Source organism: Triticum urartu, chromosome 7 (assembly GCF_003073215.2).
Source record: "Triticum urartu cultivar G1812 chromosome 7, Tu2.1, whole genome shotgun sequence".
NCBI classification, from domain to species: Eukaryota; Viridiplantae; Streptophyta; class Magnoliopsida; order Poales; family Poaceae; genus Triticum; species Triticum urartu.
Window position 1 is genome coordinate 89462715 of NC_053028.1, and position 27533 is coordinate 89490247.

At 45.1% G+C, this 27533-nt stretch overlaps 1 long non-coding RNA gene across 3 annotated transcripts; it reads right to left on the reverse strand.

Moving 5' to 3' along the window:
- Window positions 1-23355: 23355 nt before the first annotated feature.
- Window positions 23356-27531, reverse strand: LOC125525473. Of its 3 annotated transcripts, none has more exons than XR_007291312.1 (5): window positions 26803-27530; window positions 26150-26397; window positions 26019-26083; window positions 25779-25900; window positions 23356-25681 (listed from the first exon to the last, which is right to left on the reverse strand). It is a non-coding gene; the product is annotated as an uncharacterized LOC125525473 (long non-coding RNA). The 3 variants fall into 3 exon arrangements; XR_007291311.1 differs by having other exon boundaries at window positions 26150-27041; window positions 27115-27529; XR_007291310.1 differs by having other exon boundaries at window positions 26150-27531.
- Between the last annotated feature and the right edge of the window lie 2 nt (window positions 27532-27533).

Here is a 27533-nt window from a genome sequence, read left to right on the forward strand (position 1 = left end):
GCCGGGCTGGCACTGGGAGGTGCTGCCTGGAGGGGCGCGCCGCTTGATGAGGAACCCGGCCCCGGGTCCCGTCGTCGACCCTGATCTCGTTTGGTGGCGTTCGCATGGGCCAGTTTCGGTGCGGAGGGAGCCAGCCCCGCCGGAGGTGGTACGTCGCCGTGTCAGGGGGGAGGACGAGCACGTCCATCGCTACATGGTTGCGTTAGAGGGCGGCAGGTTCTCCAATACCTGGCAGTTTCTTCAGGGATCTCACTTCAGCTATGATCCTGTGAGGGTTCCTTCTCTTTGGGTGTCCACCGCCCTCGCCGCAGGAACCGCGAGTGTCCTAGATTCTTCTGTAGTATTCGATCTTTATTAGCTACCTAGCCAGTGATGTACTCGATATATAATATTCGAGACGATGTATTCGAGATTATATATTATTCGAGACGATGTATTCGAGATTATATCTATTATTCGAGACGATGTATTCGAGATTATATCTATTATTCAAGACGATGTATTCGAGATTATATCTATTATTCGAGACTACGTATTCGAGATTATATTCGATGATGCTTATTATGTACTATGATTGATTCAGTTTTTCCTTATTAATTGATTGCATCCATGCATTTTAATTTGAATATATTTCTTTTGGATACAAAACCTATGGCGGACAATACCGGCAGAGAGGGAGAAGAGGCCCTGTTCAATATCATACGCAATCCTCGCGGGCCAGATGATGATCAGAATGAAGAAGATTATGACAGCTCTGAATATCTAAACAACACCGGGGAGGGTGATATGATATTCGATCGCGACGACCGAATTGATGAAGTCGTGAACTATGAACATGATGAAGAAAATGTTGATCTTGAAACAACAAAGACCGACGAGGTATATATATTTATATAAGCAGGCATCTGGTGATCATCACATGTCTTAAATGACTTGAAGATATATTAACGAATCGATCTTTCTTATTTCAGCCATCCGGATCGAGCAAATCTTCAGGCAGCATGAAGAAACGAGGCCCGAACAAAAAGTTGAAGGAGGGCGTAAAGTACAATATCGAGGCAATCAAACCTAATGGCGAACCATTCGCGCCTAAGAAGATTGTGGACAAGTTCGTTCGTCAGTGCGGAGTTCTTGTGAAGGACCAACTCTCGATCTCCCTTCAAGAATGGAGAGAGCCATCAAAGCCACGTCCAGGAGTTACTTTTGTCGACGACAGACAAAAATAGTTGCTTTGGGAAACGCTCATGGAACATTTCACCCTACCAGATCATTTCACAAAGGCGGATGTGGAGAAAGTCAAGGACGCTGCTCTTAGGAAGATGGCGGTTGCATTCAAGAACCACAAGATTCGTGAATGGGCCAAGTACGTCAACGGAGGAAGGAAGACTCCAGTATTCGAGGGAACACTAGAGAACCAAAGTGCTCATTGGGACGATTTCGTGAAATTCAAGGATTCGAAATTATCTAAGGAACGGTCGAGAATAAACAAGGCCAATGCCGCAAAAAAGGATAAGTTCCATAAGCTGGGGCCAGGTGGCTATGCGGTGGGCATGCCTAAGTGGGATAAGTCTGAGAAAGAGATGTTGGATGCAGGTGTCACTCCAGAAACATTGAGTTGGCCCCCCAGGTGCAGGACTTGGTTCTATGCGCATGGGGGCGAGTTGGACCCGAAGACAGGCAAAGTTTCCAAGAAGGCATGTCTGGACGGAGCCGAAGATAAGCTACTTGTTGCAATAGAAGAGGCTCGATCCGGGTTGTTCGAGCCCAACAGAGAGAACGACGAGCTTACGCGTGCCCTGGGAAATCATGAACACCCGGGAAGAACACAAGGCATGGGCGCTATTCCGTGGTATGAGGGGTTTTCGGACTGGAACGCCGACTACAAAACCCGTGCGAGAAAGAAGATTGCGGAGGAGAAGAAGAGGAAGGTGGAGGAGGAGCAGAGGAAGCTAGACTATGAACGCCTTCAAGGCCTAGAATCAGCGCACGTGGACTTGGCAATCAAATTCCAGCGGCAGCAGGAGCAGATCGACTCACTTAGCCAGCAAAGGGGGTCTTAGCAGCTAGCGGATGATCCACCAATGGATAGCACCGTGCCATCCATGCCGAGAAGCAGCGTGGGTTCCGCCCCGGGCGACGCATTGCTGGATAGCTGCCCAGTGGATGACATCATGGAGAACACTAACTGCGAGCTACACTTCAAAATGAAGAACATATCCATGAAGGTGGCGGACGCCCTTGCTTTTACAAATCCCCCCGAGGCAACCTTCCATTGCAACCCGATTCCAGCGGGCTATGCTCGTGTCTTGGTTGATGAGGTGGTGGACCAATATTCGGGGCAAGAGCTTGACATTCCTGGAGGTGACGATGAGCACACACTAGGAGAGGCCAACCATCGTATCATCCTATGGAGAAAGGATTGCATCATCTTTCGAAGGCCACCGACACCGCGTCATCCGACTCCTCGTCGCAGTCCGCCACCGAGTCAGCAGACCCCCGCTCCTCCAAGTACACCAACGCGTCAGGCCACTCCTCCTCCAAGTCTGGCACAGCTTCAGGCCACTCCTCCTCCAAGTCCGGCAAAGTGTGAGGCCACTCCTCCTCCAAGTCCGGCACAGCTTCGGGCCACTCCTCCTCCAAGTCCGGCACAGCTTCAGGCCACTCCTCCTCCTCCAACTCAGCCACGTCAGCCGTCTTCGCCGCCTCAGCAATCATGGAAGAGAGCCGCCTCAGCTATGGTGCATAGCGGTACAAGTCGAGGTAGTACTGTAGGTACAGGCGGAGGCAAGCGATTTCAATATGGTCCAAGCCTCGCGCCTCTTCCGCAGAGGCCTTACGACAAGTCCGAGGAGGAAAACGTAGCCATATCAAAGGCCGAGGTGGAAGCCCATTTTGCACCGAAACCGCCACCGCCGCCAAGGGAGAAAGTGCCTGTGGAAAAGATTGACCACTTCATTTGTATGGCTAGACCACCAGCTCCCAAGCCTGTTGACACAGACTATGAGTGCCACCTCACGAAGTTAAATCGAGCACGTCTACAGAAAGAGGCGAGCTCGAGCTCGAGCAAATCAGCTGGCAAAAAATGCGGTAAAACCGTTCCCCAGCTGGGAGAACAGGCGGCGCAATCAATCCCCCCGCTTGTTGTGCCAACAACACATGAGACTAGGCGCGCCCAATATTATTGTGGGCAAACCGTTAACGTTCCCGGGCTGGGCGATGTGGTAATAACCGAGGAGCATATTGCGCAGGCTGAATTGATCGAGATCACTGTTGGACAACTCCTCGATATCGAGCCCATGTCTCCAACTAGAGAGGAGGAAATAAAACAGAAATATGCCCGGGGCCAACCTTTGGTCGAGCCAGAGGAGGTCAATAAGCTCCCAACGAGAATGTATGCATTGCATCAATGGTACATGGACATTACCAAGATTTCCAATCGAGAGTCCCTCATGGTGAATGTCAACGAGGAGCATTACTACCATAAGAAAGCTGTGACCGTTGAGTATTCAGAACTTTTTCAGCTATACAATAAAGACGCACTCGACAAATCTATCGTCAGTTGCTATTGTCTGTAAGTGATTTCTTTCTGTAATTTAAGTCTCAAGCTAGCTGATCATTTTGATCAATCATTACCTGTAATTATCCTCACTATATTCTTTTCTGTGGTATTATGCAGGATGAAGATTTATGAAATGAAAAAAGGTGGACGCTATGGCATTGGGTTCGTTGACCCAAATACCATTAATGAATACACATGGAAAATAGATCCATATCACGCAAAATGTGTAGAGGAAAGCATGCTACAGTTCTTCAAGGAACTCAAATACAATGAAGATATACTACTTCCTTACAACTTCCAGTGAGTCACACTGTCTTGTACTACAAATTCTGTTTTTCCCTACTAGCTATAGCTACATGTTTTTGCTTACATATATATGCCCGCTTAATTAAGACATGCAAACGTGTGTGCATGCAGATTTCACTGGATCTTGTTAATCATTAAAGTTGATGAAGGAACAGTTGAAGTACTAGACTCGCTACTTAAGAAAGCAAGTGACTACAGCATCGTGAAGGGGATAGTCAACAGGTAATTTCAATCATTATTAACTATATCTCGGCCTATTTAATTAGTTCATCATTTCCTGATAACAACTATTTAATAACCCATTTATTCATTTTATTTGTCGGCGGGCAGGGCTTGGGCAAAGTTCATTAGGGTCACTCCAGGCCCATGGAAACAAAGTCTGAAATGGTATCGACCCAAGGTAAGTAATTAAGTAGTACTAGCTAGCTGCCATCTCTTTAATTATCATGCTTGATTAATTATTATCTGATCAAAATTTCATTCTCGTAAAGGCCCTGAAGCAGGCGCCGGGGAATGATCTATGTGCATACTACATTTGCGAGAACATTCGCATGATGGCGTCTGAAAGGAGCAAATCTCAAAGACAGGAGTGGGTACGATATCGATTGTTAGAACACTATTTACAATTTTTACACCATTATCGATATCTAGTCACACAACTAATACACATGCATATTTATCTCCTTCTTAACAGTTCAAAGAGGTGCGGGACAAGCTCCTAGCACAGGACCGCATAGAAGCAATTCAAGAGGAAATAGCGGGATTTTTGCTCGACCAGGTCATAGATCCCAAAGGAGAATACTATTACCCGCTACCGCCCCCATGAACCACTTCCAATTGTTATCGTGCTCTGAAGGCACCAATTAGCTAGGCTAATGCCACTAGCTCTGAAGGCACCAATTAGGAGAAATTGTATATATATATATATATATATATATATATATATATACATGTGTGTATATATGTGTGAATTAATTAATGGTGGTTGTGAGACATTCGATGATATATATATATATGTTATGATCGGTTCTACTAGAAATTCTATTTATATATATGCATAACGTGTACAATATGTAGTATCGTAAAATACCAGCAAACAAAAAAGAATTAAATAGAAAATACAAAATTAAATGAAAAAGAAATCATAAACCCAAACCCCCTCCCCAACATTTTAATACCGGTTGGTGACACCAACCGGTACTAAAGGGCTCCCTGCCCCCGAAGCTGACTCGTGCCACGTGGTTGCCCTTTAGTACCGGTCCGTGCTGAACCGGTACTAAAGGGGGGCCTTTAGTGCCTACATTTTAGCGCCGGTTACCAAACCGGCACTAAAGGGCCTTACGAACCGGTGCTATTGCCCGGTTCTGCACTAGTGCCCCCGCAATGCTCACTGTTCATCCAGAGGCAGCATCGATCGTCTTCAGTTAGTAGCAGTAGCGAAGAAATCACTCGATCGGGTTCAGTTAACAGCCATCGATCGATCGCTCGGGTTCAGTAACGCGTAGACTGCAGTACAATCGCTCGGGTTCAGTTAGAGCCCAACGCCTCGCTCGGGTTCAGTTAGAGCCAACGCCTCGCACACATGCGCGTACGTGTATGAGAGAAGCACGCATCGCTCGGCCCCCGACCTCCCACCGTAACCGGGAACTCCCCGAAATTTTCCTCCCCCTCGCTTCTACCACGGTTTTTTCCGTCATGGACGGCCCAAAGAATGTCATGCAACTGCGTCTCCGGCCCGCCCAGGACGAAAAGCCCATTTTCTGTCATGATTTTTTGTCATAGAAGTAGGAGCCCACCACATCTATGATGATACCGGATTTTGTCACAATTATCGTCATAGAAGTGTCATATGTATGACAGAAAAAAATTTCGTTTGGCCCAAAATGTCACGGATGTGTCTTTTTTTTTGTAGTGTCACTTGTTTCTCCAAGCTGCACTTTTTCCCAAACATGATGGAACACTTCTCAGGGCTCAATAACTGTCCAGTTCCCTTCTCATATATCGTCAGAATATTTTTAATTTCTAGAGCTTGATCGAGAGACCCCTTGAAAAATAACAGGCTATCATCTACAAATAATAAGTGAGAAATGCCAGGTGCTTGTCTATTGATACGTCTCCGTCGTATCTACTTTTCCAAACATTTTTGCCCTTGTTTTGGACTCTAACTTGTATGATTTGAATGGAACTAATCCGGACTGACGCTGTTTTCAGCAGAATTGCCATGATGTTGTTTTATGTGCAGAAAACAAATATTCTCGGAATGACCTGAAACTCCACGGAACATCTTAGAAAAAATAATAATAATAAATCCTCGCCAAAGATGAAGACCAGGGGGCCCACACTCTGTCCACAAGGGGGGGGGGGCCCCCCCCCCCCTTAGGGCGTGCCCCCCTACCTCGTGGGCCCCCTAGATGCCCTCCGACGCCAACTCCAACTCTATATATTTGCTTTCGGAGAGAAAAAATCAGAGAGAAGAAATCATCGCCTTTTACGATACGGAGCCGCCGCCAAGCCCTAAAACCTCTCGGGAGGGCTGATCTGGAGTCCGTTCGGGGCTCCGGAGAGGGGGATTCGTCGCCGTCGTCATCATCAACCATCCTCCATCACCAATTTCATGATGCTCACCGCCGTGCGTGAGTAATTCCATCGTAGGCTTGCTGGACGGTGATGGGTTGGATGAGATTTATCATGTAATCGAGTTAGTTTTGTTAGGGTTTGATGCCTAGTATCCACTATGTTCTGAGATTGATGTTGTTATGACTTTGCTATGCTTAATGCTTGTCACTAGGGCCCGAGTGCCATGATTTCAGATCTGAACCTATTATATTTTCATGAATATATGTGAGTTCTTGATCCTATCTTGCAAGTCTATAGTCACCTACTATGTGTTATGATCCGGCAACCCCGAAGTGACAATAATCGGGACCACTCCCGGTGATGACCATAGTTTGAGGAGTTCATGTATTCACTATGTGCTAATGCTTTGCTCTGGTTCTCTATTAAAAGGAGGCCTTAATATCCCTTAGTTTCCAATAGGACCCCGCTGCCACGGGAGGGTAGGACAAAAGATGGCATGCAAGTTCTTTTCCATAAGCACGTATGACTATATACGGAATACATGCCTACATTACATTGATGAATTGGAGCTAGTTCTGTGTCACCCTATGTTATGACTGTTACATGACGAACCACATCCGGCATAATTATCCATCACTGATCCGGTGCCTACGAGTTTTCCATATACTGGTTCTCACTTATTTACTTTCCCGCTGCTACTGTTACAATCACTACAAAATACCAAAAACATTACTTTTGCTGTCTTTACTTTTGTTGCCGCTACCACCACTATCATATTACTTTGCTACTAAACACTTTGCTGCAGATACTAAGTTCCCAGGTGTGGTTGAATTGACAACTCAGCTGCTAATACTTGATAATATTCTTTGGCTCCCCTTGTGTCGAATCAATAAATTTAGGTTGAATACTCTACCCTCGAAAGCTGTTGCGATCCCCTATACTTGTGGGTTATTATCTATTCAGCCTGAAATCTTGAAGAATTCCCCTGGCACAAGCGTCATTAAGCAACAAGGAGAGCGCCTCAGCAACAAATAAGAATAAATAAGGAGATAAAGGATCTCCCTGCCTGAGCCCCTGGGTAGGTGAGAACGACTGCAACAATTGGCCATTAAAGCGCACCGCAAATTTCACAGAAGTAACACATGTCATGATCCATTTTAGCCATTGCGGCGCAAAACCCAACGCCCCCAACATACCTTGCAAAAATTGCCAATCCACACGATCATAGGCTTTGGCAAGATCCAGCTTATAAGCACAAAACTCCCCCCTTAAATCTTTAAGCATACTTAAGGAATGCATACATTCAAAAGCTGTGAGAGCATTATCAAAGATTAACCTTCTCGGAATAAACGCACTTTGAGTAGGGGAAATCATACCATCAAGGAGCGGTCGTAGCCTGTTAACGAGACACTTGGAAATAATCTTGTAGATAACATTGCATAGACTAATCGGCCTGAAATCTTTGATTGATTGAGGATTCTTAATCTTTGGTATGAGAACAATAGTAGTATCATTAATACCTTCAGGCATAATTCCAGAAATAAAAAATTGCTGAACAGCCTTGATAATATCATCTTTGATTAGACCCCAATTCCGCTGGAAAAACCTTGCAGGGAAGCCGTCTGGTCCTGGAGCTTTTAACGGTCCCATTTGAAAGAGAGCGTCACTTATTTATTTTTCCGTAAAAGGTTTGCAAAGATCATCATTCATATCATCAGTCACAAGGGGCTTAACAATCGAAATAATGTGAGATGGATCAACCGAAGCATCACAAGAATAAAGCTTAAAGAACGAATTTGCAATACCCTTCATTTCCTCCAAATTTTCCGTGAGACAACCATCATCCTTCCTAAGAGCAGAAATAGAATTTTTTTTTGCTCTCCAAGAAGCCTTTCGCTGAAAATATTTTGTATTATGGTCTCCCCCTTTCATCTTATCTAGACGAGATATCTTCTTCCATAACATTTCTTCCTTGATAAGGAGTTCATCCATCTCCCCTAAAATTTTCTTTCTTTCCAACAAAGCAGAATGATCAGTTCTATTAAACAAAATGTTCAATCTCTTACGAGCCCAGTCAAGTTTCTTTGGCAGGTACCCAATATGTACCCGACTCCAACCATGAAGAGATTTCATTAATTTTTCTAAATTATTAGCAACATCTTTCAGATCCTTAATATTTGATCCTCTCTTCCAACAAACATTTATCTGTTCATCCAAACCACGACCTTCCCTCTCCCAATAAGATTCATATTTCAACTGCATAGCAAACCTACCAGCCCGCACATTACCCATCAACTCAATTAAAATGGGGCAGTGATCAGACCTGGAGCTAATAACATGGGAGACCTTACATTGCGGGAAAATAGAAGACCAAAGCAGGCAGGCCACTGCACGGTCAAGACGTACCTTTACATTCTTGTCGCCCTCTTGCTTATTATTATACGTCCATGGAACACCATGAAAGCCCAAATCAAATAAATTGCAATCCGACAAAACTTCACAAAAATTGGCCATGAGTCTAGCAGATCTCTTATGACGAGAAAAGTGCTCATTTTGCGACATAGCTTCGTTAAAATCCCCAACCATAAACCAAGGCCCAACACCAAGAGGTTTAATCTGCCTCAAAAGATCCCACATCACGTACCTCTGGCTCGCCTTAGGTTCTTCATAAATAAAGGTGCACTTCCACTTTGTACCATCACCCTTGTTGACGTACATATCCACAAAGTGTTCACCAAATTTGTTCAGCTCACAAGAGTATGCTTCATCCCAAAACACAGCTAGGCCTCCACCTTTACCACGACCAGAAACAGTGAACACATTATTCATACCCAACCGGTAACGCAAAAGCTCAACATACTCTTTATTTTTCCTAGTTTCGGAAAGAAAGATAACATTAGGAGGGTCCGTCTTAGACAGACACACAAGCTCTTGAACTGTACGAGGTTGCCCCATCCCTCGACAGTTTCAACTGAGGATTTTCATGGTTCCTGACGGGCGTCATCAGACGCGCCCGTCAGTTAACCGGCAGCCCCAGGGCCGGTTGCTTCCTTTGGAGTGCCACCTTCCTCCTTTTCCTCTCCCACAGATTCTCTCCTCCTCTCCTGAAGTTCTTCCTCTCCCCCATCTATCTCTTTAGTAACATGAACCATAGCCCCATCAAAACCTACTACAGCCTCAACCCTCTCACCACACTCTTTTACAAGTTACTATTGCTATTCATAGTAATAACGTGCTGCCGCCGGTCCGCCTCGTCTGTGGACTTAGGGCATGGTGCCCTTGCCGGTGGGAGGGCTCTGTTTTTAGATGTTCCTTCGAGTTTTGTTACGGTTTATGTCATGCTCAGGAAGACGAGACGACAACGGCTCCCTGAAGATGGAATAAGTTTCTTCCCGTCTAGCCCCTGTCTCGGTGATATGTCTAGCATCGTTGGTGGGCATGTGGAGGTACGTCTCCGACGGATATGTCCTTGGTGGATTTGCTCGGATTTGGTCATAGTTCGTCTACATGGGTGTGTCTTCAGGCTCAATCCTTCCGATCTACGCTACACTTCATCAGCGGTGGTTGTTGTTTTGCTGTGTTGATCCAATGAAGGCTTAGCACGACGACTTTTCGACTGTCTACTACGATAAATTTTGCCTGGTTCCTGCGAGTGAGGGGCGATGACGGAGGCGCGTCTTCGGCTTGCTTCAGTGTTTGTAGTCGTCGTTAGGTGGTCTACGCATTTGGATGTAATTTTTATTATTTCTGGTGTCCGTTGTACCGCCATGATGAAAGATGGATAGATGGAAATGAACTCGCAAAAAAACGTGCTCAGTCTTTTTTTCCTTGAGAACATCTTCAGGTTGTGTACGGTTTCGTTGGTCGCGCGTTCGAAACCGTTGAAACCCCACCGTGCAGCGCAGCGCTCGTTGTCACCCAAGAAACTTTTTTTAGGGGGCAACGTTTTTTTAGTTGATCTTCCGCTCAAAAAACAAACCGCTACTTTTATTTTCTTTAGAGGCCCAGCTTAGCGTTCAGCTGCTGGTGCGCCGGAAACCAGCACACCCGATCGGTTCGCCGTTATTTAGTACCACACCGCAAGCTTGGGACGCGACTTGGCTGCTTAAATACGCCGACACTGACCCTGTCGTCACCAACGATGCGGTCACGAATCAGTTAGCGCTGATCTAACGGGTCTGCGGAGGTAAAAGGCCGACGTATGGCTATCCGTGTAGACGTACACGGTTCGTCTTTTTGTTTTTCCAGATCATTTTGATTTTTTTATCTCTCGCTTCTTCAAAAATGATGACTTTTCTTCTTTCATATGATATTGCCTATTTTCACTTGCTTCTCCTAAACTTTTTTAAAGACAATATTGCCTATTTTTTTCTGTTAGCTCTGCCAGTTCAGTCGCTTCTCTTAATTTTTTTTAGTAACGCTCTTAATTTCTTCCTCTTGCTTCTCCCAATCATGTTTTTGTTTCAAATGATTTTGATTTTTCTTTTCTCTTGCTTCCTCAAAAATAATTATGATGATTTTGATTTTTTTTTCTTTCTTTCCTCTCTTCTCCCCCAAAAATTTATGATGATATTATTTTTCAATTTTCCCTTGCTCCTCCCAACTGCATAGATCCAACAGTGTGACGCTACAAGTATAGACCAGCACCTTTTTTTCTATCTTCTCCCAACTATGCGGAACCCACGGTGCGATGCAACACGTATGGACGAGCAACATATGTTTTTCCCTACCTTCGTTCTTCGTGGTGGTTCGGTTTTCTCTTTTTCATTCATTCAGATAATTTTTTTTGACCTGCTGACCGTAGAGCAATCGTTCTACGGTGTTTTCATTATAATAGCAAAAATATATACATCAAAAGTTTACATTTAGTAGCTCAACCAATAGCAGCTCTAGGAAACATCATAATGTAAAAAATTAAAGAAAACTATCTATCCATCTCTGAATCTTGTTGGCCTTGGACATTTTAGCTTTGTACTGTGCTTTGATCAGTCCTTCCTTCAAGTAATACTTCCAACCCTGTATATGAGCAGCTGCATCTCTGAAGATCAATTTCAATTGTGAATGAAATGAGTCCGTGTCACGTCTTCTTTTCTCTTGCTTCTCCCAATCACGTAAATCCAGTGGTGCGATTCAACAAGCAAACCCCGTAGATCCTGTGGTACGATGCAACAAGTATGGACGAGCAACATATGTTTCCCCCTACCTTCCTTCTTCCTAGTGGTTCGTTGTTCTCTTTTTCATTCATCCAGATAATTTCAATTGTGAATGAAATGAGTCTGTGTCACGTCTTCTTTTCTCTTGCTTCTCCCAATCACGTAGATTCAGTGGTGCGATTCAACAAGCAAACCCCGTAGATCCTGTGGCGCTATGCAACAAGTATGGACGAGCAACATATCTTTTCCCCTACCTTCTTTCTTCGCGGTGGTTCGGTGTTATTTTTTTCATCATCCAGATAATTTCAATTTTGCAAAAATGAGTGCGTGCCACGTCTTCTTTTCTCTTGCTTCTCCCAATCACATAGATCCAGTGGCGCGATTCAACAAGCAAACCCCGCAGATCCAGTGGTGCGATGCAACAAGTATGGACGAGCAATATATGTTCTCCCCTACCTTCTTTCTTCGTAGTGGTTCGGTGTTCTCTTTTTCATTGATCAAGATAATTTCAATTTTGAAAAAATGAGTCTGTCCTACGTCTTCTTTTCTCTTGCTTCTCCCAATCCCGTAAATTCAGTGGTGCGATTCAACAAGCAAATCCAGTAGATCTTGTGGTGTGATGCAACAAGTATGGACGGGCAACATATGTTTTCGCCTACCTTTTTTCTTCGTAGTGGTTAGGTGTTCTCTTTTTCATTCATCCAGACAATTTTAATTTTGAAAAAAAAAAAAGAGTCCGCGCCACATCTTCTTTTCTCTTGCTTCTCCCAATTCCGTAGATCCAGTGGTGTGATTCAACAAGCAAATCCCATGGATCCTGTGGTGCGATGCAACAAGTATGGACAAGCAATATATACTTTTTTGACCTTGTCTTCTTTGCAATGGCCCATCTGTGTCAGTTTTTTTTCATCCATACAGATGATTTCATTTTTGAAAAAAAAAAACTAGTCCACCACCACATCTCTTTTCTCTCGCTTCTCCAAACCGCGCCGATCAACCGGTACAATGCAATGAGCATGGACAATCGATAAACCCAACGAGCGAACGTGCGGCACTCGTCTCTCGGCGTGATGTCTTGGCACCGAATAATTGATCAGGTCATGTTGCTCACCTAGGCTCAGAAACGCGAGGATACGAAGACGTCGCGTTATGCATGTGTCGTGGAGTACTACAATCCTTCCCATTAATTAGGATGCACACAATAAAATAAAATCTACTAAAACAAGACCGGAGCAACCTAGGTGGCTCAGTCTTTTTTTAGAAAAGGATCGAATCTATTATAAAGATTCATCGAAACTACAAAGCACCTCAAACATAATAAAAATTACATCAAGGTCCATAGACCACCGAATAACCATCGGCGCTGCCAGAACGAGCCATTGATGCGCTGCTGTCGCCGCTCCCATACCGGAGCCGGCCTGACCTTGTCAATGACGGTCGAGAAGTCTTCGCACACGTGCCCCTAAGACATAGCACCTTGGAGCCGCAATCGTCGCTGTTGAATTCTTGAATCGATCTGAAGAACCAGACACCAAATATCGTCATTGCGTACGCACGACGAGAAACCCTAACCTCGTCACCCCAAGGAGCTAGCAGGAATCTTGCCCGAGCTTCGTCTAATCCGTCCCAACTGATGAACTTGAGGAGGATCGAAATCCGAAAGACTAACTCGAAGAAGGAGCGCCGCCATCTGTCCGAAAGCTGCCCCTGCGAGGACTAAAACCCTACCGATCTACTAGCAGGAGCCGAGACACCAGGATTCTCCTCCCCGCCACCGGCCGCCGGAGCGGCAGGGTGGAGGAGGGCGAATCCACGAGCTCGCCGGTGGAGATCGGGGGAGAAAGGCTTTCCTAAGCCTTCTTGGAAGTTCGGAGATCAGGGGAGAAAGGCTTAGCCCCTGCGAGGACTAAAAACGTGCCCGGTCCTTCTTTTTTTTTCCTTGAGACAACATCTTCAGGTTGTGTACGGTTCCGTTGGTCGCGTGGTCGAAACCGTCTAAACCCCACCGCGCAGCGCAGCGCTCGTTGTCACCCAAAGTCACTACTTTTCTTCCGCTCAAAAAACTTTTTTTTGTTGTTGATTGTTTTTTAGATAGCTAACCATTTATTCCAAGCGGGAAAAGCTTTTTTTTAGTTGATCTTCGGCTCAAAACACAAATCGCTACTTTTATTTTCTTTAGAGGATTGTACTCTTGAAAAATTTTCTTTAGAGGCCCAGCTTAGCTGGTGGACCGAGGACGAGGATGGCCCAGCGGGCGTTCAGCTGCTGGTGCGCCAGAAACAAGCAAAACGAGCACACCGATCGGGTCGCTGTTATTTATAGTACCACACCGCAGGCTTGGTGGGCAACTTCGCTGCTTAAATACGCTGGCACTAACCCTGTTGTCGCCAACGATGCGGTCACGAATCAGTTAGCGCTGATCTAATGGGTCTGCGGAGGTAAAAGACTAACACGGTTGGTCTTTTTGTTTTTCCAGACCATTTTGATTTTTTATCTCAAAAAATGATGACTTTTCTTCTTTCATATGATATTGCCTATTTTTAGCACCTTTTTCTAGCTTCTCCCAATTATGCTCTTAATTTTTTTCTCTTAGCTCTGCCAGTTCAGTCGCTTCTCTTATTTTTTTTAAAAACGCTCTTAAATTTTTTCCTCATGCTTCTTCCAGTCATGTTTTTCCTTGCTTCTCCCAATCACGTAGATCTAGTGGTGCTATTCAACAAGCAAACCCCATAGATCCTGTGATGCGATGCAACAAGTATGAACGAGCAACATATGTTTTCCCCTATCTTCTTTCTTCGCAGTGGTTCGATGTTCTTTTTTTCATTCATCCAGATAATTTCAATTTTAAAAAAATGAGTCCGTGCCACCTCTTCTTTTCTCTTACTTTTCCCAATTTCGTAGATCCAGTGGTGTGATTCAAGAAGCAAACCCCATAGATCCTGTGGTGCGATGCAATAAGTATGGACGAGCAACATATGTTCTCCCCTACCTTCTTTCTTCGTAGTGGTTCGGTGTTCTCTTTTTCATTCATCAAGACAATTTCAATTTTGAAAAAATGAGTCCGTTCCACGTCTTCCTCTCTTGCTTCTCCCAATGCCATAGATCCAGTAGTGCGATTCAACAAGAAAATCTCGTAGATCCTATGATGCGATGCAACAAGTATGGACGAGCAATGAATACTTTATTTGACCTTCTCTTCTTCGTAATGGCCCGTCGGTGTCAGATTTTTTTTCCATCCATACAGATGATTTCATTTTTGAAAAAAAAAAACAAATGCACCACCACATCTCTTTTCTCTCGCTTCTCCAAACCGCGCCGATCAACCGGTACAATGCAATGAGTATGGACAATCGGCAAACCCAACGAGCGAACGTGCGGCACTCGTCTCTCGGCGTGACAGCTTGCCACCTCTGATTGATCAGGTCATGTTGCTCACGTAGGCTCAGAAAAGCGAGGATACGCGGCGGCCGGGCAAGGCCCGAAAATGAATCTGCGGCTGATTTCCGGCCGGGTGTCCGCGCAGGCATAGCGCCGTGTATCCCCTCGCCAGCTCACCACGACGGCTGGGGGAGGAAGCCGTCTTCTTCCTCTCGCGGTGGCGGTGGTTGGGGCGGATTCGATTTAGTCCATTGATGAGTAATCTATTCCTCCCAGGAAAGATTTCACGGGCTGTGCTGTTCAGATAACGGAAATAGTGGACTTTTTGCGATGGAAAAATGGAAAACAAGCAGTTGACCCGGCGGAGGCGGTGAACTGCTGATGATCTGTCACATGATCGGATCGTCTTGGTGCGTGTCGTCCGTCTTTTGAAGCTGGGTTCATTGAACCATCGATAACGAAACTGTCTGGCAGCAATTTCAGTTTTTCTATCATTTACAAATGTTAATGTTGGGGCATCTCCAACACCGGCCCCCAAATCGCCCGCAACAGTCCGGACCGCGTGGTCCGGACATATTTTGTCATCCAACACGGTCCCGTATCGGGTTCGCTCGGTGGTTCGGACATATTTTTTTTTCACAAACTCGAGATAAACTGTAAGGCTTTGTGGTCGTTCGGACATTTTCCTTCCGATGCACGTGCCGCGGGAGTGCCGGGCCAGAGCACACAGCGCCGACATTAATGCCGCGTGATGTGACCGAACGAGGGGGGGGCACTGATAGATGCGACCTTTGGGGAGTCGCCGTTTCAATGCGGACGCAGTTTCCTGAGGAATCAACTCTAGCCGCTGCGTCACATTGAAGCGGCTCACCGTCCGTTCGCATGATCTGGACGAGGCTATATAAGCCGTGCTCCGGCGCCGTCCACATCGCACTAAACACATCGCTTCACATGTCCTCGTCCTCACCACCCCTTTTCCTCCACAACTTCAACGATGGGCAGGTCAGCCTCGACGTCGGCAGGCGGCAGCTCCGAAACGGGCTCTGGAGATTCGTGGCGATGCCCTCGAACTCCGGGGCTGCCGTCCTCATCGGCGGCCGGTTCCTCGGTGAAGTAGGAGATCATCATCTCCTCTGGCGACAAGGAGGACCAGCCGCGGCAACAGAAGACGGGGACGCAGGGCGCAATCTACGTCATGACTAATAAGGAGTACCAGCAACAGATGAAGGTCAAGCTCCATCGCTCCATCCTCCATGCAAATGGCCCGGCAACGTACTTTGGTCTGAGGATCAAAGGACATTCACTCTCCTTAGTCCACCGTCAAAATTATATTATAGTAATAACATGCTGCCGTCGGTCCGCCTTGTCTTTTGTGGACTTAGGGCATGGTGCCCTTGCCGGTGGGAGGGCTCTGTTTTAAAATGTTTTTTCGAGTTTTGTCAGGGTTTATGTCATTCTCAGAAAGACGAGACGACGACAACTCTCTAAAGATGGAGTAAGTTTCTTCCCGCCTAGCCCCTGTCTCGGTGATGTGTCTAGCATCGTTGGTGGGCATATGGAGGTGTCTCCGGGCAGATATGTCCTTGGTGGATTTGCTCGGATCTGCTCATATTTCGTCCACGTTGGTGCGTCTTCAGGTTCAATCCTTCCGATCTACGCTGCTCTTCATCGGTGGTGGTTGCTATTCAGCTGCCCTGGTCCTACGGGGGCTTAGCACGACGACTTTCCGACTATCTACTATAACAAATTTTGCCTTATTCCGGTGAGTGAGGGGCAATGACGGTGGCACGCCTTCGGCTCACTTCAATGCATGTAATCGTCGCTAGTTGGTCTACACATCTGGATGTAATTTTTATTATTTCTGACGGCGGCATGCCTTTTTTTAGGCTCATCTTTTTTTTTCTCTTGGGACAACAGCTTCAAGTTGTGTACTGTTCCGTTGGTCGCGTGGTCTAAACTTTTCTTCCGCTCAAAACACAAATCGCTACGTACTTTTTTTCTCTTCGGCCTCGTTGTCACCCAAAGTCGCTACTTATCTTCCGCTCAAAAAACAAATCGCTACTTTTATTTTCTTTAGAGGCCCAGCTTAGCTAGTGGACCGAGGGCGAGGGTGGCCCAGCGAGCGTTCAGCTGCTGGTGCGCCGGAAACGAGCAGCCCGATCTGTTCGCCGTTATTTAGTATGGACGAGAACCATTATTTTCTCTAGCTTCTCCTAATTATGCAGATCCCACGGTGCGATGCAACAAATTTGGACGAGTAACATATGTTTTCCCCTGCCTTCTTTCTTCGTAGTGGTCCGGTGTTCTTTTTTCCAGTCATCCAGATAATTTCAATTTTAAAAAAAAAATGAGTTCGTGCCACGTCTTCTTTTCTCTTGCTTCTCCCAATCACGTAGATCTAATGGTGCTATTCAACAAGCAAACCCCGTAGATCATGTGATGCGATGCAACAAGTATGGACGAGCAACATATGTTTTCCCCTACTTTCTTTCTTCGCAGTGGTTCGGTGTTCTCTTTTTCATTCATCTAGATAATTTCAATTTTGAAAAAATGAGTCCGTGCCACCTCTTCTTTTCTCTTGCTTTTCCCAATCCCGTAGATCCTATGGTGTGATTCAAGAAGCAAACCCCATAGATCCTGTGGTGTGATGCAATAAGTACGGACGAGCAACATATGTTCTCCCCTACCTTCTTTCTTTGTAGTGGTTCGGTGTTCTCTTTTTCATTCATCAATACAGTTTCAATTTTGAAAAAATGAGTCCGTGCCACGTCTTCCTCTCTTGCTTCTTCCAATCCCATAGATCCAGTAGTGTGATTCAACAAGCAAATCTGGTAGATCTTATGGTGCGATGCAACAAGTATGGACGAGCAATGAATACTTTATTTGACCTTCTCTTCTTCGCAATGGCCCGTCAGTGTCAGGGTTTTTTTTCATCCATACAGATGATTTCATTTTTGAAAAAAACAAATGCACCACCACATCTCTTTTCTCTCGCTTCTCCAAACCACGTCGATCAACGGGTACAATGCAATGAGTATGGACAATCGGCAAACCCAACGAGCGAACGTGCGGCACTCGTCTCTCGGCGTGACAGCTTGGCACCGTCTGATTGATCAAGTCATGTTGCTCACGTAGGCTAAGAAAAAAGCGAGGATACGAAGACGTCGGGTTATGCATGTGTCTTGGAGTACTACAATCCTTCCCATCAGGGTACCCTTCTACGTCCCCCTCTCCCCTCTTGGGCCGGCGCATGTGCGGGGCGGGAAGCACCTTGTGTTTTTTTTTTGCTTTTCTTTGTTTTAACTTTTTTTTTCCTTTTTATAAATAATCCGGGATTTCAACAAAAAGTTGCAAATTGTGAAATGCTTGTGAATTTAAAAATTGTTCATGATCAAAAAAACAATTTTGGGAAATGATAAATGCTCGTGGATTAAAATAATGTTTACCAATTTGGAAAATAGTTCTTGAAATCCTGAAATAAATCCAGAAATAATGCGAGCACCAAGATTCGAACCTTCATGAGCTGAGATACCACTGTCCCTCTAACCATCCAACCATAGGATGGTTCGCCCTTGTCCATGTATGTATGGTGTTTGTTTCCCTTACAATTTTCGTGTCCTAGTAGCCAGTCAGTATGAGTTCGTGATAGACACAAATAGAGTCAAAAAATTATCTTTTTTTAATGAGTCAAATCCAACCTTAAAACAAGAGCCCAATGTATGCATAGTTTGAACAACAAAGACATGTGTGTGCATTAGCACGTTCACGTTATGGACTCGATTTTCTTTATCGATGCGTGAAGGATCCAAACAATTAATCTCAAAAAAAAATCCAAACTTTAGAAAAAGAATTTGTCAACATGCATGCATGCTCCATGCAAAAAGATAAACAAAAACAACATGTGTACACGCTAGCTAGCAACACGTATGACTAAAAGAAATAATTTTTTAAAATACACATAGAACTTTTTTTAATACATGGTAAACATTTTTATAATACATGATGAACTTTTTCGTAATATACAATGACCATTTTTGTCATACGCGGTGGACATTCTGTATAATACACAAAAAATAAAAACATAAATAGGCAAAAATGGAAACAAACCCCAAAAAGGAAAAGGGAACCAAAACAGAAAAACAAAAAACCGGGAAGAAAAACCGCAAGAGAAGAAAAGAGAAACCATAACATGGAAGAAAACAAAACAAAGAAAGAAACAGTAGCAAACGAAGTAATTATGCAAACCTCGTAGTGGGCCGCCCCAACTCGCTCCGCTGCGGGCCTTTCCTCGACAGTTTACCGCCCCGCGGGCGGAAATTAGGATTGCCCAAAGTCGCTATTTTTCTTCCGCTCAAAAAAAAAACAAATCGCTACTTTTATTTTCTTTAGAGGCCCAACTTAGCTAGTGGACCGAGGGCGAGGGTGGCCCAGCGAGCGTTCAGCTGCTGGTGCGCCGGAAACGAGCAGACCGATCTGTTCGCCGTTATTTAGGGCATCTTCACCCGTTGGCTCTCCCAGCACGTATAAAAATCGTCTCCTGAGGGCGAGCCGATAATACAATCGGCGTTAGGGTGGTTTTGCGCCCAGTCGTCGTCCCCAGGCGCCGAAATTGGCTCACTTTGCAGCCTAATTTCGACGAATAAAGAGCCAATATGGGCGAGAATAGACCCATATTTGACGTGGGGTAGCTGGTGATCAACTTCGGCTAGAGAACCCTGCCTGTAGTATGGTTCAGTGTCAAACACTGGGTTTTCTTGTTCGCTCTCGATGATCATGTTGTGCAAGATGACACAGCAAGTCATAGTCTCCCACATTTGATCTTTGGACCAGGTCTGAGCGGGGTACCGAACAACAGCAAATCGAGATTGGAGCACACCAAATGCCCACTCGACATCCTTCCTGCAAGCCTCCCGAAGCTTCGCAAACCAGGCGTTCTTGCCTCCTGCCACAAGGTTTGAGATCGTCTTCACAAATGTCGACCATCTCGGATAGATGCCGTCAGCTAGATAGTACCCCTTATTGTATTGGTGCCCATTGATCTCGAAAGTTCACCGGAGGAGAATGGCCCTCAACGAGCTTGGCAAAAACAGGAGAGCATTGCAGCACGTTGATGTCATTGTGAGTTCCTGGCATACCAAAGAAGGAGTGCCAAATCCAGAGGTCCTGTGTGGCTACCGCCTCAAGCACCACACTGCAACCGCCTTTGGCGCCTTTGTACATCCCCTGCCAACCAAATGGGAAATTCTTCCATTTCCAATGCATGCAGTCGATGCTTCCAAGCATCCCAGGAAATCCTCTTGCTGCATTCTGGGCTAGGATCCGAGCAGTGTCTTCCGCATTGGGTGTTCTCAAGTATTGTGGCCCAAACACTGCCACCACTGCCCGACAGAACTTGTAGAAACACTCTATGCTGGTGGACTCGGCCATGCGCCCATAGTCGTCGAGTGAATCACTGGGAGCTCCATATGCAAGCATCCTCATCGCTGTCGTGCACTTCTGGATGGAGGTGAATCCAAGAGCGCCAGTGCAATCCATCTTGCACTTGAAGTAGTTGTCGAACTCCCGGATGGAATTCACAATCCTGAGGAAGAGCTTTCGGCTCATCCGATAATGGCGCCGAAATGTTCTCTCGCCATGAAGTGGAGCATCGGCGAAGTAGTCGGAGTAGAGCATGTAGTAGCCTTGGAGACGATGCCGGTTCTTTGCTTTCATCCGCCCCGGCGCCGAGCCACCTCGTCGCGGCTTTTCATTGCTCGCCAGCAGCTGGGCGAGGGCGGCGAGCACCATGAGATGCTCTTCTTCCTGGACGTCGGCCGCGGCTTCCTCCTCCAGCAGCGCGGCGAACTCTTCCTCCTCATCCGAGTCCATCGCCGAGGCAGGCAAACGCCGAACACCTTGCGCTCGGTGGGCGTGTACCCGCCGTTAAACCGCGCCTCCGCGGCCGGAAACGCCCAGCTGCTGTGGGAGGGGCTGCCGCCATGAAGCGCTGTATTTTCCGGCGGGGAATGGCTATCTAGCAGAGTAGGGCGGCGGCCGTCGCCGGGATATAGCTAGTGGTGGCTGAGGGCGCGGGGGGTGCGAGGCGAGTCGGGGGAAGAAAACCTTGACTTTTCCCCTGTCGGTGTGGGCCAGGCATGCTTTTCCCTAGCGTCGGAGCCTCCAACTGCTCCCCAGCGCGTCGGGTTCGGCCTGTGACCGCCGGACGGAAAAAAGGTTCGAATCGACAATTTTCGGTGTCCTGGGGACACGACTGGGCCATTTTTTTAACGCCGGCGCCGAAAAAATGGCCTAAAAGGCCCTGTTGGGGGCGTGGCTGAAGATGCCCTTAATACCACACCGCAAGCTTGGTAGGCAACTTGGCTGCTTAAATACGCTGGCACTGACCCGGTTGTCACCAACGATGCGGTCACGAATCAGTTAGCTCTGATCTAACGGGTCTGCGGAGGTAAAAGGCCGACGTATGGTTATTGGGTTCGCCTAGTGCTATACGATTGTCAGATCCGTGTAGACGTACACGGTTGGTCTTTTTGTTTTTCTAGATCATTTTGATTTTTTTATCTCTCGCTTCTTCAAAAATGATGACTTTTCTTCTTTCATATGATATTGCCTATTTTTTAGCACCTTTTTCTAACTTCTCCCAATTATGTTTTTAATTTTTTTCTCTTAGCTTTGCCAGTACAGTCGCTTCTTTTAATTTTTTTTAACAACACTCTTAAATGTTTTCCTCTTGCTTCTCCCACTCATGTTTTTGTTTATTCAAATGATTTTGATTATTTTTTTCTCTCGCTTTCCCAAAAACAATTATGATGATTTTGATCCCCCTCCCCCCCTCTTCTCCCCCAATAACTTATGATGATATTATTTTTTCAATTTTTTTCCTTGCTCCACCCAATTGCGTAAATCCAGCAGTGTGACGCTATAAGTATGGACGAGAACCTTTCTTTTCTCTAACTTCTCCTAATTATGCAGATCTCACGGTGCGATGCAACAAGCTTGGACGAGCAACATATGTTTTCCCCTACCTTCTTTCTTCGTAGTGGTTCGGTGTTTTCTTTTTCATTCATCCAGATAATTTCAATTTTGAAAAAACTGAGTCCGTGCCACGTCTTCTTTTCTCTTGCTTCTCCCAATCACGTAGATCTAGTGGTGCTATTCAACAAGCAAACCCCGTAGATCCTGTGATGCGATGCAACAAGTATGGACGAGCAACATATGTTTTCCCCTACCTTCTTTCTTCGCAGTGGTTCGGTGTTCTCTTTTTCATTCATCTAGATAATTTCAATTTTGAAAAAATGAGTCCGTACCACCTCTTCTTTTCTCTTGCTTTTCCCAATCCCGTAGATCATGTGGTGTGATTCAAGAAGCAAACCCCATAGATCCTCTGGTGCGATGCAATAAGTATGGACGAGCAACATATGTTCTCCCCTACCTTCTTTCTTCGTAGTGGTTCGGTGTTCTCTTTTTCATTCATCAAGACAATTTCAATTTTGAAAAAATGAGTCCGTGCCACGTCTTCCTCTCTTGCTTCTGCCAATCCCATAGATCCAGTAGTGCGATTCAACAAGCAAATCTCATAGATCCTATGATGCAATGCAACAAGTATGGACGAGCAATGAATACTTTATTTGACCTTCTCTTCTTCGTAAGGGCCCGTCGGTGTCAGATTTTTTTTCCATCCATACAGATGATTTCATTTTTGAAAAAAAAACAAATGCACCACCACATCTCTTTTCTCCCGCTTCTCCAAACCGCGCCGATCAACCAGTACAATGCAATGAGTATGGACAATCGGCAAACCCAACGAGCGAACATGCGGCACTCGTCTCTCGGCGTGACAGCTTGGCACCGTCTGATTGATCAGGTCATATTGCTCACGTAGGCTCAGAAAAGCGAGGATACGAAGACGTTGTGTTATGCATGTGTCGTGGAGTACTACAATCCTTCCAATTAGGGTGTACATAGTAAAATAAAATCTACTAAAACAAGACCAGAGAAACCTTGGAAGGATCTATTTTACTATGTAGATTTACTAGTTGAATGCCCGTGCGTTGCCACAGACCAACAAATAAATCTATGGCGAGCCCTGGGCTGTAGCTCTTGGGTCATCACACTGTCCTTTGGTATGTTGTCACCCTGCTCCGAATCTGCCATATTTTCTCCAAGTCCTGCAAACTACCATTGCTATTCCCAGCCCCGCTACAAAATTGCATGTGTTTTCTCCAAGTATGCCAGATTGCCAAAGTCATTCCCAATGCCACTAACTTCATATGGCTTGCAACTGCACACCACAACATTCATATAATTCAACTGATACCCAATTTGTTTTTTGCAATGTTATACGTCAGAAATCCCAAAGAGGAGCCTATTTTTTTTCTAAACATTGCATGAGAGCTCATAGTTCCACTTGTACAAACACTCCTACCTTGGGATTAAAATCACCCATATAAAAGAATAACCTAACACACAATTTATTATCCTAACAAAACAATTTATTGCTCTATCACTAAGTCTCTAACAAGGTCAAAGAATGCTCTAGTTACACCAAGGACACCTACACAGCTCATCTTGGCCCTCCCTTCTCCCTAGCACTTAATCCATTCTTTGGATGTCAGTGTGTTTGTGCCACAACAAAGGGTTGGATTTCGATTATGCATATAAAATGTTTATAAGAAGAAAGCTTTATCAAATATTATATGTGGTTGTTTGATCTATTAAGAAGACCGCATTAGACCTAACAGAAGAACATACGTGCACAGGCCAAAATGATCACCTCCGGTTCATCCAGTGCACCTCCATTGCAGTCTGAAGTTCAACAATTCACCTATTTTTGTCAGGTTGTAAAAACGATAGCATGCTAATAAGATAATCTTGAGGAAATTACTGCAACACAACAGAGGTCAAGATTTGTAGTAAATTTTACGGTAATCAAGCCATATGGCGAGAATTGTCCACTTTGACCACTTCATTTCCATTTGGAGTATCACTACATCCGGCAATGGCGATAAACAATAGTTGATGAAATGCATATCACTAAACAAGACAAAAAATCACTTGCGTTAATCTGGCTAATCTTTAACTGGCTGTTGGTTTTCTTATGTTCTGGTTTACAAAGAGCAGTCAAAAATGCACGTGTCCTCAGAAGTTAAAGTTACTCTTTTGATATTCCCAAAAGAATGATATGATATTGTATCATAATTTTAACTGTCTATTCGAATTAAGGAATCATGCGCAGAACAACACCAACAAAACTATAAGCAAAGATGAAGTTTCTATTACAAAAAAGACATCAAGTATTACATAAGTCTTCCAATGAAGAAAATAAAACAGTCTAGCAGAAAGTACGACCTATGAATCAAGGAGATGTTGTTAAAAATAATGGGAAAGAAAAAAATAAATGGTATCAACTCAAACTAAACCAGTTCTCAGGAATAACACATGTCACTTCCATGGTGGAAAGTGTATTTTGTAAAATAGAAAAAAGGGAATATATTGAAATAGACACTTGTGATCTGGGAAGGAGGAGAATGTAAAACTGAACCTACAACAATTTGCATCACATTTATATGACATGGTGTACCAAAGGGAGTAGAAAATTAATGCAAATAGTATTTTTCAGTATTCTTTTGATTAAATTAAAGTTCCAGAAGTTGCGCTTAGTGATGCTTGCAATGAATAGGAGTATACCCCGAAATTTGCATTCACTTCAAAGCAAGGGGAAGATATCACTTCTTAATTAACTGATTGCTACAGAATAAAGTTACTATAGCTCTTAAGAAATTTTAGTACGATCAGAAGCCACTTCTTCTATTCAGTAGAACGAATGTAAGTTTCAATTGTAACCCATATCAAATGTTCGCGCACTTAAAATCCCAGGTTAGAAGTTACAGTGTGAACATAGTACGCAAAATATGAAATCATGCAACCACTTCGAAATATATAAATGAAGCCAAATTCTAGGATTAGATTACCACTATGCAGATTGTATTTTTGCTACTGATTTCCATTTAATTGTGCTCCAAGATGAGTGCCAACATGCATGAAAATGTGCAAGCAGTTTAGTGTACAATTTCTAAGGAACACTTCTTACAACTCCTTTCTTCTTACAACTCCTTTTGGTCTCAAGTTTAGCATTGCTAATTGCTGTCAGAGCACTAAAACCAGGCTAGAGATACCAAATAGCAGAAAGGACCAACAAAAGGTAGCTCACCCAGGTTGCCACCACATGTGGTGAACTCGATTCAACCCCTTGAGCCCATCAGTCCTCATGGTCATCTCAAACCAGTAAACTGCTCGGTGCATGGAAGCAGGGCAATCGGCCAGCATGACTCCGTCATCATGGCCGTGGTTGTTGACGCCAAGGTACTGTACGGACAACTTGTCAATGAACACGCAAAAGGACTGAGCTATTGGCATTGTCCAGCTCGGATAGCATGGGCTCCAAGCACAACAATGTTGCGGCAGCCGCTGTCGCCAAGCTCATCGTGTCCACTGTCGTCGTCACTGGCACCGATTTTAACGTCGCCTCTTTCTGGTACCCCACCTCTCGCCAATCTAACATATGGCAAATAAACCATCAGAATAAAGTAACAAGGAAACGGAGATTTTTATGTTCCTCCAGCACAAAACACGGTACAAGCCGCCGAGCGAGTTCATCATCTTCATGTTCTTCCCCAAGTTGAACTTATTTCTGGTATTTTCCTGCTTGGTACTGCCATCAACATACCAAAATATGATAGACTCAGTAGTAAAGATAATTGATGTTCACAGTAGCAGCAGGTGAAGACATAATCAAATGAAATGCTTACAGCAGCAGCAGGAACATTCGGCGTCTTGTAGGCTCCGTGCGCCGGGACCAACAGTATAAGTAATTTTACACATACAACGAGCTTCCACAATAAAAAGCAGACTTGAGTGATTTCTACACAACCTATACATGCGATTACGACAATAAGTAAACATCAAAAACACAATACTATAAATCTACATTCATAAATTCAGTGCTATAAGTATTCATCTAGGTAAAAAGAAACATCAAACCATAATACCTTTATACCGCCATAGCCCTACCTGCTCCTCCCATAGCACTACCGCCACCCGTCGTCCTTTATGCCTACATTCATAGATTCAGTGCTATAAGTATTCATCTAGGTAAAAAGCAAACATCAAACCATAATACCTTTATGCCGCCACATGCCAGATTTCCACAGGCAACCTCCTTCATCTACCTGCTCCTCCCATAGCCCTACCACCACCCGTCGTCCTTTACGCCACCAGACGTCTGTTGCCACTTGTCAATCCCTGCCATAGTTACCGGATTCGCAGTCCACTGATTCGGGTTTGGGATTTGCGATTCGGTAGTGCCTACGAATTGAGTTCGGTGGGGTGAATTCGATGAGCAGTTCATGAATTCGATGATTCCGATTCCTGAATAGTTTTTTCACAAAGAAAAGAAGTTAGTTCTTCAAAAAAAAAGAGAAGAAAGTTGAATAGTTAAAAGCAGGGAATGGACTTGGAAAATGCCAATGCATTGTTGACTCTTCGTCCATAGAAAGCTCTTCATCAGCACTCAAATCAATGGCACAAATATCAAAATCCGATTAGAAGATGAATGGAAGGAAAGTTCCCACCACAAATTTCGCTTGGAGGCCCACATGACGTACTGATTAGTCTCATCCAAATCAGATTCATTCTTCTAAAAAAAAACCAAACAAGACCTATCGTCTTCTGCAGGAAGCCCGAGCTATTCCCAAACTCCAGCCTGTGCATTCTCCGAATCCCAGAGCTCCTAAATCCAGATCGCCAGCAGAGTACAGAGATACAGCGGTTTACCAGTGACCGAGGTGATGTGCGCGCGGAAAAGAAGGTGATGCTTGACGGAGGCGATGCGGAAAAGCAGGGCACTGTTGAACGGAGGCGAGTCGTCAGAGTCGATATCTTCATCGCCGTCACGCCAGGTCTTGGCAGCCGTCGCCATTCTCCCGCCACCGCGTCCTGGTCGCGGTCGCTGTGCTGTGCATCAGCTACCACGCATGTGCCGCGTCGAGGTCGCTGCTGCTCGGCCACCAAGTCTGGGCCGCAGTTGCATATCCACTGGTTGGCGTGAGAAGATGTGGTGGAGCAAGGGTAAGGAGATGGCATTACCTGGGCCATCGTTCATCGCTGCTATTGATGCGGCGCTCGTGTTCGTCGTCCCTGCCACATCGAGCACCTCATGGACTCGGTGATGAAGAGATGAGATGCGGATTCACCGCTCCAATCTAGGAGGAGGCCGGCGGCGGCGATTCCTCTCTGCAAGACACGGGATCGATAGCGAGGGGTCTGGTGGAAGGGGGTGGGAGTTGGTACGTGCGTACGTCTGGGTTGTTTTTTTTTCTTTTTTTTTTTCTATCGTGCGCGGAGGGGTTGTGAGGAGGTCCGATTTTTCACTTCACGGGCAGAAGTTACGTACGAGGCTGGAGAGGTCGAATCATCAGGGGAGGTCGAACCATTACGACTACGACGTTATCAGATCTATTATAAAGATTCACCATAAGTACAAATCACCTCAAACATAATAAAGA